Source organism: Ambystoma mexicanum, chromosome 10, assembly GCF_040938575.1.
Source record: "Ambystoma mexicanum isolate Mex_15411 chromosome 10, UKY_AmexF1_1, whole genome shotgun sequence".
In the NCBI taxonomy this organism is placed as follows: Eukaryota; Metazoa; Chordata; class Amphibia; order Caudata; family Ambystomatidae; genus Ambystoma; species Ambystoma mexicanum.
The window spans coordinates 602,743,889-602,759,806 of NC_090932.1; the positions used below are offsets into that span (position 1 = coordinate 602,743,889).

Here is a 15,918-nt window from a genome sequence, read left to right on the forward strand (position 1 = left end):
TGTCCAGCTATTCCCCCGAACCTCAGAGAAGCAGAACCTGCAAGGAGACAAAAGGAACATCATTAGCAGCAGCATCCTACCTGCAATCTTCATATTTATACACTCGCAGCTATTGAGAACATCTTCCACGAATCTGCACGCCTCCCGGACAGAACGACCTGAAAGAGGAAGATAGAGGCAACATTAAAGAAAGCTGTAGAGACATTTACAAATTACAAACTGCTCAAAAGGCTTACCTGGCTGGTCGCCTCTCGGCTGGCACCACTCCGAACATTCCACTCACGCTGAAGAACACCGCGACCTACAAGGAAGGAAAACACAGGTTAGCAAAGGCAAGACTTTCAGCCCTGCGCATAGCGCTTACTTACCGCATCATAGCACTCTTAATGCGCCATCATTTACCAGCGGGGTTCAACCAAGCCAGTTCACTGAGCTGAAGCTCTGCATACCTAAGGGAGAAAAAAAGAGACATTTTAAACAAAGAAAGGCATGCAGGATAGCAACAAAACTAAAGAACAGCAATAATACCTACCTGAACAATATCAAACGGGCCGGCGTCGGTGAAATAACTGGACCACACTTGCCCATGAAAGACAACGTGCCCCTGCAAAGAAGGCAGGACGGAGAGCACGCCTAATTCTACCACACGATGAGGAGAGGGCGCCAGAGGGACTGAAAGCATACAGGGATGGAGGGAGGATACTTACCCCAGTCCGTCAGTCTTGAACACAGTCCTCCTGTATTTTTAGGCAGAACCTTCCCCCGCAGACCACATCAGGGAAAAGTTGAGAAGCATACCAGCGAGTAACCCGGCTGGGTGGCATCCCTGTGGATACCAGGTGAGCGTAACAGATATTCAAGCTAATGTAAATAAGTTAAACCAGTATCAACACTTATTTAGGGACAACCTTCTAGCCAAAAATGAGGATTAACATTATTATCTTTGAACAGAGTAAAAAAGCGGGTGGAAGAGGAGACCAGTACCTCGGTTGATGAGAAAAGCGGATAAGGAGGAAGTAAGGGCAGCAGTAGTAATAGTGTCAGGAGAGAGCCACTTTTCTGTAGTGCAGAGAAATTGCAGGTTAAGATCCAGAAAAGTGTCCAGATTAAGGTGGGATTTGTTACAGACGGAGCATCCAATTGAATAAGCAGGTTAGGAAGAGGCGCATGCAACATGAATGAGGTAGTTGGAATTCCAGGTGCGATACTGGAGCGGAGGAGTAAGGCAAAGAAACACGTTTGGGATAAAAGAAGACAGACAGTATAACAAGAAGAAATTAAGAGGAGCAACAGCTCAAGATGGATTTTGGTAGCTGCACGATGGAAATATAAACAAGTGAGGTCAATTGAAGATTTAGGCCGCAGCGTGATGCAAAGTTAGAGGACAGCATAATACAGGGGAGTGAACAGAGAGAGGCCATCAAAGTCACCCTTTGAAAAAGCTGCGGAGGGTGAGGACACCCAAGGAAGAGGGAAGAAACAGCAAGGAACGTAGGGTCACATGCAGGAACACGTGACCCAGCTGGCATGGAAGGGGTGGATGGGGCGATCCCTCGATGCAGCCAGGCACTGTGGGGTCTGAAGAAGGCAGAATGCCAACAGCAGTGACTTGCCCACGAGCGGGCAGCTGCTGCCAGGGCCAGAGATGGAAGAGCCGGTAGATGGTAAGTTCCTGAAGTAGGGTCATGTGAAGGATCAAGCGAACTGGCTGGCACAAAGGAGTTGGGCGGGCAATCCCCTGGCCCAGGGCCTGCTGCGATGAAGCAGCCAGGCACAGTGGGGACTGAAGAAGGCATACTGCCAGCAACTTCAGATTGAAACAATCAGTTACCAGGAGCTACTTATGAGTCCCAGGCCAAGTGGCGCCATACAAACATACATATGCAATATTAAATCTGTTAGCCTTTAGTCATATTACCAAACATACAAAAGGTGTGATGGGCGGTGCCTCTGCAAGCGTCGTTTCCCTTCCTGTCAACAGTCTATACTGCGACTCTATACTATAACTAACATGCATAAAATGTAAAGACCGACCTGGAGCAGGTGCTGCAGTCTCGCTGAAGAGAGAATCCACCTAGTCACCTTCCTCCTCCCCAGTGAAACCTGTCGGTAAGAGCAGGGCTTGCAGGGAAACCCTCTATGGGAAGAAAACCCTGATCCGGTAGCTGGGGATTCTTGGATGTCAGCAGCGAAGATACCTTTCCTGATGGACAGCCTTGGTAGAATGCGGGTTTACACTGCAATGCAAAGCATAATGTCAACTGGGGTCGAAGGAGAGTGCCGTCCCCAATGATGTTTAGGAATATTACCTTTTGGAGCTGAAGTAAGGTGATCGCTGCAGAAATGCTGTAGGTGGCTCTCTAGCGATGGAGAAAGCAGGGCTCGTAGGAACTGATGTTAACAAGCAAGAGAGGGAGAGCGTTAGTAGTGGAGTTCACGGGAAAGAAAGCAATAGCGGGCGGAAATCCTCCTACTGTGACCACCGAGAAGGGAGGCGGGCAAGGTGTTTCGGTGGCCACGGTGGAAGCAGAGAGGCTGCTGGTGTCGGGACAGATCCCCTTGTAATCTGCTGTTAAGGGGCTTGAGGGTATGGTCTGCTGGTGCGGTAGGTACAAGCAGAAGGGGAGTGCCTGCCACCAGAGATTGTATGAAGATATGAAAAGGGGAAACTGAGAACCCTACCGGGAGGCAAGAGCCTTTTCGGGAAGCGGGAAGAGGCTATGAGAGGGAGAAGAAAGGAACAAAGGGCTTAGAATCGGCAACCTTGCTAGCCGTGAACAAATGCGAAGAAGGAATATCCAAAGTTGCGGGCAGAGTCGGCCCAGCTGATCCGACGAGGATGCCTGGAACGGTGCGCTCAATACCCGGTACCATCTTACAAGTAGCACAATGAACCACAGCAAGGCGCCGCCAACAGCGCCACACAGGACTTCCATGCCTGCTGGATATCACACTTCCTTGCAAAAAGGTCTTGGGAAACCACAGGCTCAGGTGAAAAGGAAGGAATACGTGAGGAACCAGCAAGCGCTGAAGGGGAGGAAAAGCAGGGAAGCACATATCATAAACGGAACCAAGCCCCTATTGACAGTCAACATCTTCCACCTCCCCCTTGCATTAATCATACCCGATTGTGGATCTCAAAAGGCTTATGCACCCATTAGTAGTCCTACCAGCTGGTACAAGTCCAGAGGTACCCACCAGACGTTGATGCCAGTGGGCGAAAAAAGGCCAAAGATGAATCGCAGGGACCTGATCTGAATGCCAGGAGGATGAATACTAACGGAGAAGGAAGTAAATTCAAGGAAGCAAAAGGATATACTCTGCAAGGAACATAAGGCAGAGTCATCCAGTTGAGAACAGCACAGTTCTAAAAAATCTGTAAGCAATACGGGATAACAAAAAATAGGGTAGAATTCCAGGTGTAGCAATAGTTGCAAGACAAAACAGGCAAGGAGAACCAAGATGCAAGTCCATAAATGGTAGGCAAGTCAGTGAGGAATTCTAGCAGCACCAAACACCAGACCAACAATGGAAGCCAGGCCAGTCCACAAATAACAAACACAGTAAACAGAGTAAAGGAACAGTAATGCCACTCACTCCACTCACTGCAGGAAAATAAAAAAAATAAAAATGATGAGCGTGGTTTCACGAGTGCCGATCCTTATATGAGGCCACTTCCGGGTAACGCAGCATTTTTTTTTTAAACTTTCTTTATTGGCATTTTGGTTAATATAACACCACAAGTACTCGGACATACAGTTTGAGTAGAAATTAAAAGAACAGTAAGAAACGATGCAAGCCAGTTCCATGTGCCATCCGGCATTTTCCCCTCCCGATCCGGTCTCCCACCCTCCACGCGTTGTCCTCTCATCTGGCTGGTAGTTTGCACCCGGTCGGAAGGTCCAATACTTGTAATCACAGTTTTTGTAGGTCTTTACTCTGATATGGGATCCTGACTATTTGTCTGGGATAATGCTTGTGAGCCTGCCTCATCCACAGATGATATTAGGTAAGCGACATATTGTCCCCAGATGTCCGGAGGTCGCGCATGAAGAAGTAGTGTTTTTATGTAGCTGGTTTATGTGTCCTGGCAGTATGTTCTGTCTTTTAACCAGCGTAGTAAGCTTGGTGGTGGGCCTCTCCCCCAGCTGCATGCGATCCTTCGTCTGGCAAGGATTAACAAAAGGTCTGTTAGTTTCCGGGTAGTGGCTGGGAGGTCTCTTGTCAATCCCAGCATTGTCAACTTCGGGTCGGGGGGCAACACCACGTCGATTATTGCGGATGTTCTTTCTAAGACTGCGTTCCAGAATGTAGTGAGTGCGGGGCAGTTTCATGCCAGATGTAAGAAGTCAGCTTCCGGGTATTTGCATTGGCTGCATTCAGCTGAGACCGATTTGTGCATGGAATGGAGTTTCGCTGGTGTGTGGTATAGTTGATGTAGGTAGTTAAAATGAGTTTGCTTAAATTTGGTATTTATCGCTACTTTTTGGGTAAGATTCAGTATATAGTTCCATTCATCTTTGGTAAGCTCGGTATTTAGCGTCTTTTCCCATCTTATTTTGGCTTTCGTGTTATATGAGTCGGAGGTTGATTGTAGCGATTTATAGATATTGGCTGTTAGGCGTCCTTCGCCCTGGGCTTGAATCGCGTTGTCCGAGAGTGGCCATACTGAGGGTTGCTGCAGGAACGTAGGAAAGAAAGCTTGTAGTGCGTGCTTAGTCCTGAAGTAGATGAATGTATCTAGTGCATTGTTGCTGCCCCTGTCCTTTGCCTGTTGTAATGAGAGAAACTCTCCCTCTGGGAATAGATCATGCATCGATTGGATGCATAGTTTTTCTGGCCATTGTTGGTAGACTTTTTCCCCTGTGATTGGGATTCCTGGGATGAACTTTGCAGGTAAAAGTGGGGAGTATCTGGTCTGTATTGCTCCTGCTTTCGCAATTTTTTTCCAGATGGAGAGTGTCGCATACACCACATTCAGCGATGTTCGGGGTGTTGGGAACGTGCCCAGGATGACAGCTCGCAGTAAGTGTGGGGTTGCTAAAGCTCTTTCAATTTGGACATGAGGCCTGACAAAGTCCTTGGTATACCAGTGGCTAAGAAATTGAGCCTGGGCGGCCCATTAGTAGTGTTCCATTTCTGGTAGTGCTAGGCCTCCCTGTCTCACCAGAAGGGTTAGGATGTTGTAAACTACCCTTGCCACCTTTCCCGCCCAGATTAGGTCCAGGATCATGCTCTTGATGCGTCTCAGGAATCTCTGCGTCAGAATCAACGGGATATTTGTGAAGAGATACAGTAGTTTGGGCAAGATGACCATCTTGACAAGTGACACTCTTCCCCAGAGTGTGAGCGGGAGTGATTTCCATCTGCTTATTTTGTGTTGTAGAGTGTTGATGACTGTCTCATAGCTGTCACGTAGGATATCTCCGCTGGATCTTGACATGAAGATACCCAGGTACCTGACTTTTGTGTGCTGCCATCGGAAGCCGAAATCGTCCTCAAGCTCTTTGGTTGCAGTGGTTAGGGGGAATATTATTGATTTTGAGTTATTCATTTTCAGTCCTGAGTAGCGACCACATTTTAGTACCGTGCGCATCACTGGGTTTAGGTTTTCACTGGGATCTCGGAGGAAGAGTGCGACATCATCAGCATAGAGCGATATGGTCAGCTTGTGGGGGCCGAAGGTCAGGCCTCGGTGGATGTGTTGCAGTCCGAGGTCTGACGCCAGGGGTTCCATCACCAGGGCAAACAACAGGGCAGATAGCGGGCATCCCTGCCGCATTCCTCTACGCAAGTGTATGCTCGCCAAATGATTTGCTCCCAGGAGAATATTAGATGTGGGGGCTTTGTATAGAAGGGAGACTAGTTTTATAAGTCTTTTTGCCTAGGCCCATTCGTTCCAGAATTGCATAGAGGAAGGGCCATTCGACTGAGTCGAATGCCTTTTCTGCATCTAATAATATTGCGGCTGCTTGTTCTGGGTCAAGGGCTTCGATTACTCCGAACATTCTCCTTATTCCAAAGGTGGTGTTTCTTCCTGGAATGAACCCTGCTTGGTCTGCCAGGACCAGGGCGGGCATCAGCGGGATTAGACGTTTGGTTAATATTTTGGCCAGAATTTTATTGTCAATGTTTATTAGTAATATTGGTCTATATGATGCGCACTCGTCTTTGGGTTTATCTGGTTTATGAAGAAGAATTATGTTGGCCATGTACAGTGTGGATGGTAGCTGTTCTTTTTCTAAAGCTTCATCATACACTTGTAGTAATATTGGGGCAAGAAGGTTTGCAAAGTTCTTATAGAATTCTCCTGTTAGCCCATCTGGGCCTGGTGCTTTTGTAGTAGGGAGTTCTTTGATCGCCTCAAGGATTTCTTCAAGGGTAATAGGTGCATTAAGTGGTTCCCTAAGTCCTGCATCCACCAGTACAGCTCAATTGAATCTAGATAGTGCTTCAGTTCTAGAGGATCTGCCGTGAAGTATGAGTAGTATAGTTTCTGGTAGTATTGCCGGAATGTTCGACAATCTCTTTGGATTCTGGCCACGTGGACGGGTCTGCCCACATGGTCCTTGATCGATTCAACCACTGTAGGTTTTCTGTCAGCAGAAATAAGCCTGGCTAAGAGCGAGCCAGGCTTTTGCCCCTCTCCATATTGTCGGATTCGGTAGTTGTTAGTCAGGAATTTAATTTCCCTCTCAGGGGCTGCCCTGAATGTTCCCAACTCCTCTTTTACTTTTGCATGTGTTTGAGGGTCGTCTGCAATGAGTGAATGTTCAAGAACTTTGAGCCGTGTCTCACTTGAGTCCAGTTCTCTCCGTATTAGCTTAAGAATACCATTTTCCTTAGTTAAGCAGACCCCTCTTGTGAAGCACTTTAGAGTCTCCCAAAGCGTCCCTGCCGAGGCTACTGAACCCCGATTGATCTCTATGAAGGATGTTAGTTCTTCCAACAGTTAATCTGCGAAAACTTGATCTTGTAACGTTCTAGGCTTGAATCTCCATTGTGGTCTGGCATTAGTTGTTCGAGTCGGAATGTAATCCTAGGTCACGGCCGAGTGATCAGAGAGGGATCTGGGAAGAATCTGGCACCCCATTGTGAGTGAGCTTCTTTCGACACCAGGAGATAGTCCTATCTTGAGCTCGATTTGTGGACCCAGGAGTAGAAGGTATAATCGCGGGTGTCCCGATGTTTTTCTCTCCATATATCTGTGAGATGATATGCTCTACATATTTCTTTAACTTGTTGGCTTGCTTTGGAGCATGGGAGTCCATTACTGTGTGATTTGTCTTTGTTGGGGTCAAGAGGTGTATTAAGATCACCTCCCCATATGATCGTGGGCCGTCGTCCTGTTTCTAGATGTGTTGTTACCCAGTCAAAATTGTTGGTGCCATCTACATTAGGTCCATATGAGTTCACAAGGAGTATTTCTGCTCCGTTGACCATTCCATGCACTAGTATGGATCTTCCTTCTGAGTCTTTCTGTGCTGAGATAAGTTTGAAATGTATCGTTTTACTAATCAGGATCGCTAAGTATGTGAAGTATCTATGGCATCCCCAGTCTTTGGCCCAGTGATTCTCAGAGGAGGGTTGCAAATGTGTTTCTTGAATTAGGGCTATGTCGACTTTGTGGCGGCACAGGTATTGAGTCATCTGCCGCACTTTGGCTGGTCGATTGCCGCCTTTCATATTCCACGTGGCTACTTTGAACTTGCAATCGCTATGGTTCTGTGTTTACTGGATTTAAGGCGGGCCTTCCAGCTCCCAGTCCCGTGGAGTATCCGACTTGAGAGTTTCGGTGAGGAGGCGCAGGGTGGGGTCCAGTGCGGGCCGGTGTGGCCATAACCGGGACATGTATAAGGTGGTGGGCTTCTCTTGGCTTGACATCAGGCAACAAACAACTGGATCCCTCCCAACACACGAGCAACCCCCAACTTGCTCGTTTCTCTTTTGCCCTCCCATTAATCTTAACTGGTGAATGTTAACTTTGCTGTGCAAGGGGCTCTGGGAGCCTCCCAAGGTGCGCGGCCGTGCGGCCTTAATTTAAGTTTGTGTGTTCCGCTGGGACTGTCAGCGAGTGTTTGAGATTTTGCATTATCCGTTGGTTATCTATGGCAGATTTCTTTGGGATCTGTCTCTCTGGGGGCGTGGTTGGTTAGCCGGTACGCTGCATCCAGCTTGGTCAAGATATGAATTGGCTTCTTCGGCTGTTTGAAAGAATTGGAGTCTTCCATTATGCTGTATCCTTAGTCGTGCCAGTCGAGTATGTTATCTGGTTGTCTCTGAGCCTTTGCTTAATATTCGTAAAGGATCTTCTTTGGGCTGGTACTGTGGGCAAAAGGTCTGGGTAGAAATTAATTTGATCCCCATCGAACTGCAGGTTCCCCTTTTCTCTAGCGAGGCAAAGTATTGTGTCGGGACCCCGGTAATTGAGCAACTTTGCAATAATTGGGCAAGCCGGGGCTCCGGGAATGGGTTTTGTCGTTGGAATCCTGTGAGCTCTTTCTATTACAAACATGCATGAGAAGGCTTCGGACCCGAAGAGTTTGATACCCATTTCTTCTACATACTCTTCCATTTTTGCCTGCGGTTGGTGTTCTCTCACTCCAACGATCCTAATGTTGTTTCTCCTTGATCGGCCCTCCAAATCTTCGTTCCGCGCATTAGCTGATTTAATTTGTGCCTCTAGCGATGTCACTCTGGCTATCATGCTTGCTGCGCCATCATCTAAACCATCATCTAAGCCAGAAACGCGTTATTCTACCTCTTGTAGGCGCTCGGTGTGGTTATCCAGCCTGTGTTGGAGCTGGTCGACTTTGGAAGGGAGGCTGTCCATTTTGTTGTTGAGGTTCCCTATTCCGGCTTTTAGGTGGAGAAGGAGCTCTCTAATGTCTGTGGAGTGGGAGCTGTCTTCTTCTCGGTCTATATCACTTGACAAGGGGTCTTGTTCGTTGATCAGTCTGGGTGTTTTCTCGAAATTCAGTTTCCTTTGGGATTTATCGGTTTTCCCCATTTTCCTTTTACGGAGGTGGCCTCCGTAAAATAGATCTGTCTCCAGATAGGGCTTACCTATCGTTGGAATGTGTGCACTGATCTCGTGTGAAATAAAACTCTAACACAAAAATAAAACTTCGACACGGTATCAAGTAGGGATGTAACGGTATAACTGTATACCGTTAAAGATACCGTGAACCACTTAATTGAACAATAATAACCGTCACATTGTTAATACCGGTATACCGTTTATACCGTTAAGTGTGATTTTCAATCTGATTTGGAAAGGCTGCAGTAAGCAAGTGCTGCGCAGTCTTGGTCTTACACTGTTGGATGTGCCGTCTGCAAAGTAGATTCAGTTGGAGCAGTTTTTAATGCCATTCCATAAATCACATGTGCCTGACACAAAATCAGTATGTTAGCAATAGGAAGAATAAATACAGTGCCAAGAAGGAAAAGGGTTTACTTTAGGTTGGCGGCTTTGAGGTTTATATATTTATAATGGATAATGTTTGCTAAACATATGACAATGGGGGATTTCCCTGGTTCTATCATTGAATTTACATATAATAAATCACACTGCGAAATTCACTCATCTCTGTGGGTATTCCCTCTGCCATACCAAAGGGTAACATGTCCATGATTACTGAACACCTTTTGGCCCGCAAGTAAACTAAAGGCTGTAACATAAAGCGAGTGTGTGTGTGTGTGTGTGTATGCGCACAAGCGTATCCTACCATCAGCCTCCATTGATCTGTGGCATGCAGGTTATAAAGATGGCAAGATGTTCATCTTCACCAGTACCCAGTGGGGGAGCTAAAAGCCTAAATGACCACTTAAGAAAAGCTATTCAGTTTGCTTTGCCAGTCGCAGCAGGGCCCACATCCCTTCCTCCTCCTCTCCACACGTGTGTGGTGGAAGCAAGGGGTGGCATTTCAGTGCAAAGTATATTGAAAAGCCCAATTCTGGCCCTGGGTGCCTGGTTTTGTTTGTGATGATAAATCTGACAATTTATGACCTTTTAGAAAATATTTATTAAGATTGGTTAACTCCACCTGCTATACCGCGATAACCATGATATACCGTCATTTGGCAAGAAGGTTATCGTACCGCCATAAAACTAATACCGTGACACCCCTAGTATCAAGCAGAGGAAATTAACATATTCTCCCACTGTGCTCTTTTTTCTGGTTGAAGTGCTCGCAGCGCTTATGAGTCTGATGGGACTCTGACAACACGAGATCAGTGCACGCATTCCGACGATAGGTAAGCCCTATCTGGAGACAGATCCATTTTAAATTTAACTAGCAAGTGAAATATAAACTAATCTCTAGTTCTTTTCTGTTATTTTTTTCCTGTTCTACTAATGATGTTTCCCTCCCTCCCCTTCCTCTCCCACGGTGATCGCTCATGTCCCGTCACTACATTCGGGCGCCATGATGGTATGTTCTATGTTTTTATGTTTTGATTGATATAAACATGTTTTCTTGGAATCATAATGGTGTGGAAACAAACGGGTGATATATTTTGTTTTGTGTTATTAACAAAAATGCTGATCTGTTCGTGTCATATGCTGGATAATATGATTGTTATGCATTTGGTCTTTTGGGAACCCCTGGGAATCTGTTTTATCTATACGTCACAAAAATTGCCTTTTTACTTTATTTTTATTTAAATTCTGTTATCTTGTATATAGTTTATCAAGCGACCCTTAAATGCCCAGATTAGAAAAAGGCACACTTAGGGTGCCGAAACACGTGTCATCCTTATGGGCAATCAATAAATATAAGATGAATTAAGATAAACTGGTTTTGGTTGATACTTGAACTTCACTGTGGCGCAGTAATAGATGGGCGCAGAAACCTTTTTTCACTTTTTGCAAACGGAGTGGGGGAACTCTATGTCTCTGTTCTCTGCTCCCACCAGTGCGACACTGTAACACTTTTATGCTGTATCAAGTCACGGAAGTCCAAGAGTGACTGCACAAAAAGTTCCCCAAGCATCATTAAACTGCTTTTGTCTATGATGCGCATCAGGTTCCAGTGGAGCAGTGCGAGTAGGAAGAAATAAAAGCTTGGAGGCATAGGGGAGGCATGGATAGTGAGGTTGAGCACAGAGGTGGAGCGTAGGGAACGAGGTGGTGAGGATACAGCAATAAAATCAGGCAGTTAGTGGGGGGGCAAGACCATTGATAGCTTTGTAGACTAGGAGACTTGAGCGGTGGTGCGTGGAGTGCAAACCAACATGTTGATGGAAGGCAGAAGGGGAGGAGGATCTGGATAGGTGGTAGGATGATGGTAGCAAAGTTGGAGAATTTTTCTTCTGGGAGGAAGGAGTAGGGGGTGGACATGACAAGAGGAGGTGTGGGATCAGAGGATCGACCTTCCCGGTAGGAGGCAATCCAGGCAAGTGCAGGTTTGCAAAATCCAAGGTCCTCCAGAGTACGGAAGAGAGGAGCGGGCTACAGTTCTGAAAGCGGCAGACATTTGTAGACATTTATCAGTGTAGTTTTGGCAGAAGCTAATCTGACGAGGATCTTCAAGGCCATTATCCTTAAGGTACTTAGTGACCCGGTTGAAGACCACTCGCTCAAGGACCTTTGACTAATGGGAATGGAGGGGGACTGGGTGATAGTTTGCAGGGGAGTTTGGGTCAGCTGGAGGATTTGAAGGAGGAGGCATGGAACAGTCCTGTGGCGGTAGAGTGCTCAGAGTGACATGGGCAGATAGTTGAGTACGTCTTTGGTGACTTGGAGAGCAAACAGTTCGATAGGAGTGCAAAAGGGTTGGTTATGTGAAGGATGGGTGCTAATGCAGTAAGAGAGGTGAGGAAGAAGTAGTCAAGAGTGAATGGGTAGAGGGCGAGGTGGTGGACAGAAGGGTGGGGGAGAGCAGAGGGCTGGCAGCTTGTCAGAAATTGTAGGGAATTAGGCAAGTACTGTGCAAGTTCAATAGCAGAATGGGAGTAGACAATGGATATTGGCTTGGGAGGAATGAGCTGAGCTTGGAGGGTAGATGAAAGTCTGTGGGGGTGATTACCAAAGCTTCCTACTTTGTAAACCTAAATTCCTCCCATTCCAGAGATTGGGCAGCAAGGGAATTTTTGTAGGAAAGGAGTAGGAAAGTGATTTGAACCAGTGGTGTATGCCACAGTGCATGTTTGTTTTGAGGGTCTGAATCCAAAGAACATGTGTAATTATGTCAGCTTTGTTATGCTAAAGTAATAGTACCAGTATCGGGAAACCGGGTAATCACAAGACCATTAACTAAAATTATGTCAATATCAAATAAACATGGATTCCTCCGAGAGTTTTTGGCTTTGTTTTTTCTTGCTATCAGCTCTTTGGTCTGTCTGGCCACTCTGAGAAACGCTGACCAGGAACTTGGTGTCTGTCCAGACAAAGAAGAAAGCTCTGTGCTAAACTATGATTGGCAGAAACTTATTGGGACATTTCGATGCCAAAATGTAACTGAAAGCCTTGTCTTGCAGTCAGCAATCTAAAAATAGAATTTAAATACAAGGAAAGCATTTGTCGAATAGCAAATCATGCTCACATTTATTTGACTTAATCGCTGAAATTCAGAGAACTAAAAAATGCATTTTCTGTAGTACCTTCTCTGGTCGCATTTATTGCTAAATTCTTGGTTCTGGCCCGACGCCCCATTTGAAATGCGATTCCGTGATCCACTGGTTCTGGTTTGCCCAACTACTCTGGCGGTCACCGCACTATAGTCAAGTTGAGCATCAAGTTCCATAGGAAACCCGAAAAATTTAATTGCTAATAACTTTTGGCATGCATGACGGATTTGGCTGTGTGAGAAACCTGAAGGTGTCTCACCCGCTAGTCCCTGGTGATCTGTCATCCAGGTGGCCAGGACACAGCCATCGCTATTGAATCCAGTTCCTGGTGGTGGACCAGTGCGGGAGGATCACCTGAATGGGGGGTCTGCAGGGAGTGGAAGTGGGACACTGAAAGGTGAGACGCAGTATCCCCTTCCTTAGGATACCTTTTCCCCATCCTACCGCGTAGGACATTTAGAAATTCTACCCCCCCACCTTTCCAACATGAACACTTTCTTACACTGAGCGACAACAGACTAATACCAGAACCGCTTACCCAACATGCCCCAACACAAGGGTCAGGCAGAGTCAGGCAATTGCCAACAACTACACACACCTGACTTCCCTTTCCCTTCACCATAGCGATAAAAGGCAGAGCACTAGAGAACAATGTTAAGGCCGAATGCACGAGGAAGCAACTATTCTAGGACGGCAGTTCAAGCGAAGGAGAAAGGCAGCGAGACCTTGCCCTTTTCAACCCATATCCACGTGTCAAGGTAGTCATACAAGGGTCAAGCCAAACCCCTTGTACAATCGAAAGTCCTTGACACACTACAGAAGTTGACAATAGTGAATTTGGGAAAAAGGTGTTTGAGCCCGGCTGAGGGGAACGCTGTGCGAACTGTCGCACTTGCCATAGGCTAAAAGTGACCCAGCGTGACGAGATCGCTCTTTGGAATTCTCCGTTTAAATTGGCAAGTGCTTTGGGAGGCTAATGCTGAAAGAAGGATCAGAGCACAGCTGAGGGGGATCCTCGCGTGTAATCACCCGACGTGGAAATACAGAAGGAACTTTTGTTTTATTGTTTTTGCATATCAGGCCCTCTGAAGCAAGAGACTTTTGGATGAGAAGAGACCTGGTCATAGAAGGCCCCAATATAGAGAAAAGGAACTGCAAGCAAATGCCAGAAAGCCCAGGAGTGCGCTGTACTCAAGAGTCCCACCTTATCCCGTGCTAAAACCGTGGGGAAGGGAGAACCCGGCCATAACATCCTGACTTATCATTTTGTGAACACTTCTTTCTTTTCTTGTAAACATTATCCCACACTATTTTGTAGCATAGCGGTAAGGACTGGTAATAGGTTTTTTAGTATAGGCCCTTTTTATTTGACTAGACTCTACAAGGACTGTATTATTATTATTATTTGATGGTAGTAGCTTGCTCCCATCTTAGATTTCGGTTTAGATTAGGCGTTTATCTCACCCATTTTACAGTTTAATAAACACCCTTGTACTGTGATCACTTGTGTCGGTCTTACTTTGATACCATGCCTTCCTTCCACTGATATTGTGCAAATAAAATTTTGTCACAGGCAACCTTCTCCCAAAATGAAAGCTATATCCCCCTTGACGCTTTGCAGCAGAGAGGCTTTTCAGAAATAAAAAAGCTGCAATTTTTTGTTGTTGATGAGAGCGATAGCCAGGGTTATAACGGGTATAACTGGGGTTAGCCGAAAAACAAAGTGGAAAAAATGCCATTTGGAAGAGGAAAAAGGATGAAATGGCATCAGGCTAGCAGTGGGGAGGGGGTAGCGGGAGGGGACACCATGAAAAATTGTGGATTTGGGAGGGCTAGGGAGCAAGTTCAGAGCTGTAACATTTTCACAAACTGGGGTTCTACTGGGGATAACGGGGGTATTACAGAAAACGTGAATCAAAGTGCTTCATACAAAACTGTTGGGGGGAGGGCTACGAAGGGAAGAAGGACTGGAGGGGAGTGGGGGAGCATGGCAAGAGGAAGGGGCACTTGTTGAGTGCCTGGGAGGACAAGGAAGAGTTTTGTATTTTGCACACTTTTCTGCAAGGAGCTTGCCAACCCTGCTGCAGTCGCTACCTCTCCTGTTGCTTCCCAGGCCCTTTGCACGGCCCTTGCCTCTCACCTCCTCTCTAAAACCCAGGATATCCCGTCCTCCCTCTCGTCCCCTCCACCTCTCCTCCCCTCCCCTGAACTCTGGCCCTCTTACAGCCCCCCCACCCTCTTTCCTGTCCTTTCCTCTTTTTCTCCCCTGACGAGGTCTCTAGGCAAGTATGATCTATGAAAGTCTTGTCAAAACAGGTTCATCCCTGCTCTTCCAAAAACATCAAGGACCACATTGACACCCTCGCTCCTGCCCTGGCTGATTTATGCAACCTCTTCTGGGCCTCAAGAGTTTTCTGCTCACCTCTGAAACACTCTTTTGTGCACCCTCTTCTCAAAATACTCACTGCTGACCCCTCTTGTCCGGCTAACTATCGCCCAATCTCCATCACCCCTTTTATGGCCAAACTCCTGGAAAAGCTGGCCATCTCGCAGCTTATCCTTCATTCCGAGTCTGTTAGTCGTCTCCATGACCATCAATCTGGCTTTAGAGCTGCCAGAAGCACGGAAACTGCTCTCATGAACATCCGTGAAGACCTGCGCTCCAACCTCAATTCTAACATCTCCTCTGTCCTCATCCTACTCTATCTCTCTTCCGCCTTCGATACGATCAACCATACCATCCCTGCTCAACCGTCTCCGTGGCAACCTGGATATCACCGATCAGGCTCTGGCCTGGCGGACCTCTTTTCTCTCTGATCAACCCTCCCAGGTCCAACTTGGGTCCTTCCTTTAATCTATCTTCCTTTCTACCTGCAGTGTTCCCCATGGGTCTAATCTCTCACCATGACTTTTCAAACAATGCCTAGCAACTCTCGCCCACTGCATTGCCATTTTATGCTCCAACTTGCAGTGCTATGCTGATGACACTAAGCTCATTTTCAGGCCCTCAGCCACCTGCTCTCCTTCTCTCATCTCTGACTGCCTATCCGCCATTCAGGACTGGTGTGCTGCCAATGATCTCTGCTTGAATCCAAGCAAGACAGAGATTATCCTCATCGGACCACCTCCACCCTCCTTTCCCATCACTCTCTGGCTGGCCGCCCTTGGCCCTCCTCCTACTCCCACCTGTGAGGCTAAGAACCTCTGGGTCATCTTTGACTCCACGCTCTCCTTCTGTGCCCACATCGCTGATGTCTCAAAAAAGAACTTCCTGCTGCACCTCCTCAGAGGTATTCTGCCCTTCCCCTCCTTCCCCCACAAGTTTGCCGTCTCTCGGGCCCTGGTTCT

At 46.9% G+C, this 15,918-nt stretch overlaps 1 protein-coding gene across 9 annotated transcripts in view; it reads right to left on the reverse strand.

Moving 5' to 3' along the window:
* Positions 1–15,918, reverse strand: part of LOC138491581 (putative serine protease K12H4.7) — a 1,111,489-nt gene that overhangs the window by 982,529 nt on the left and 113,042 nt on the right. The gene's annotated exons all lie outside the window — the stretch shown is intronic.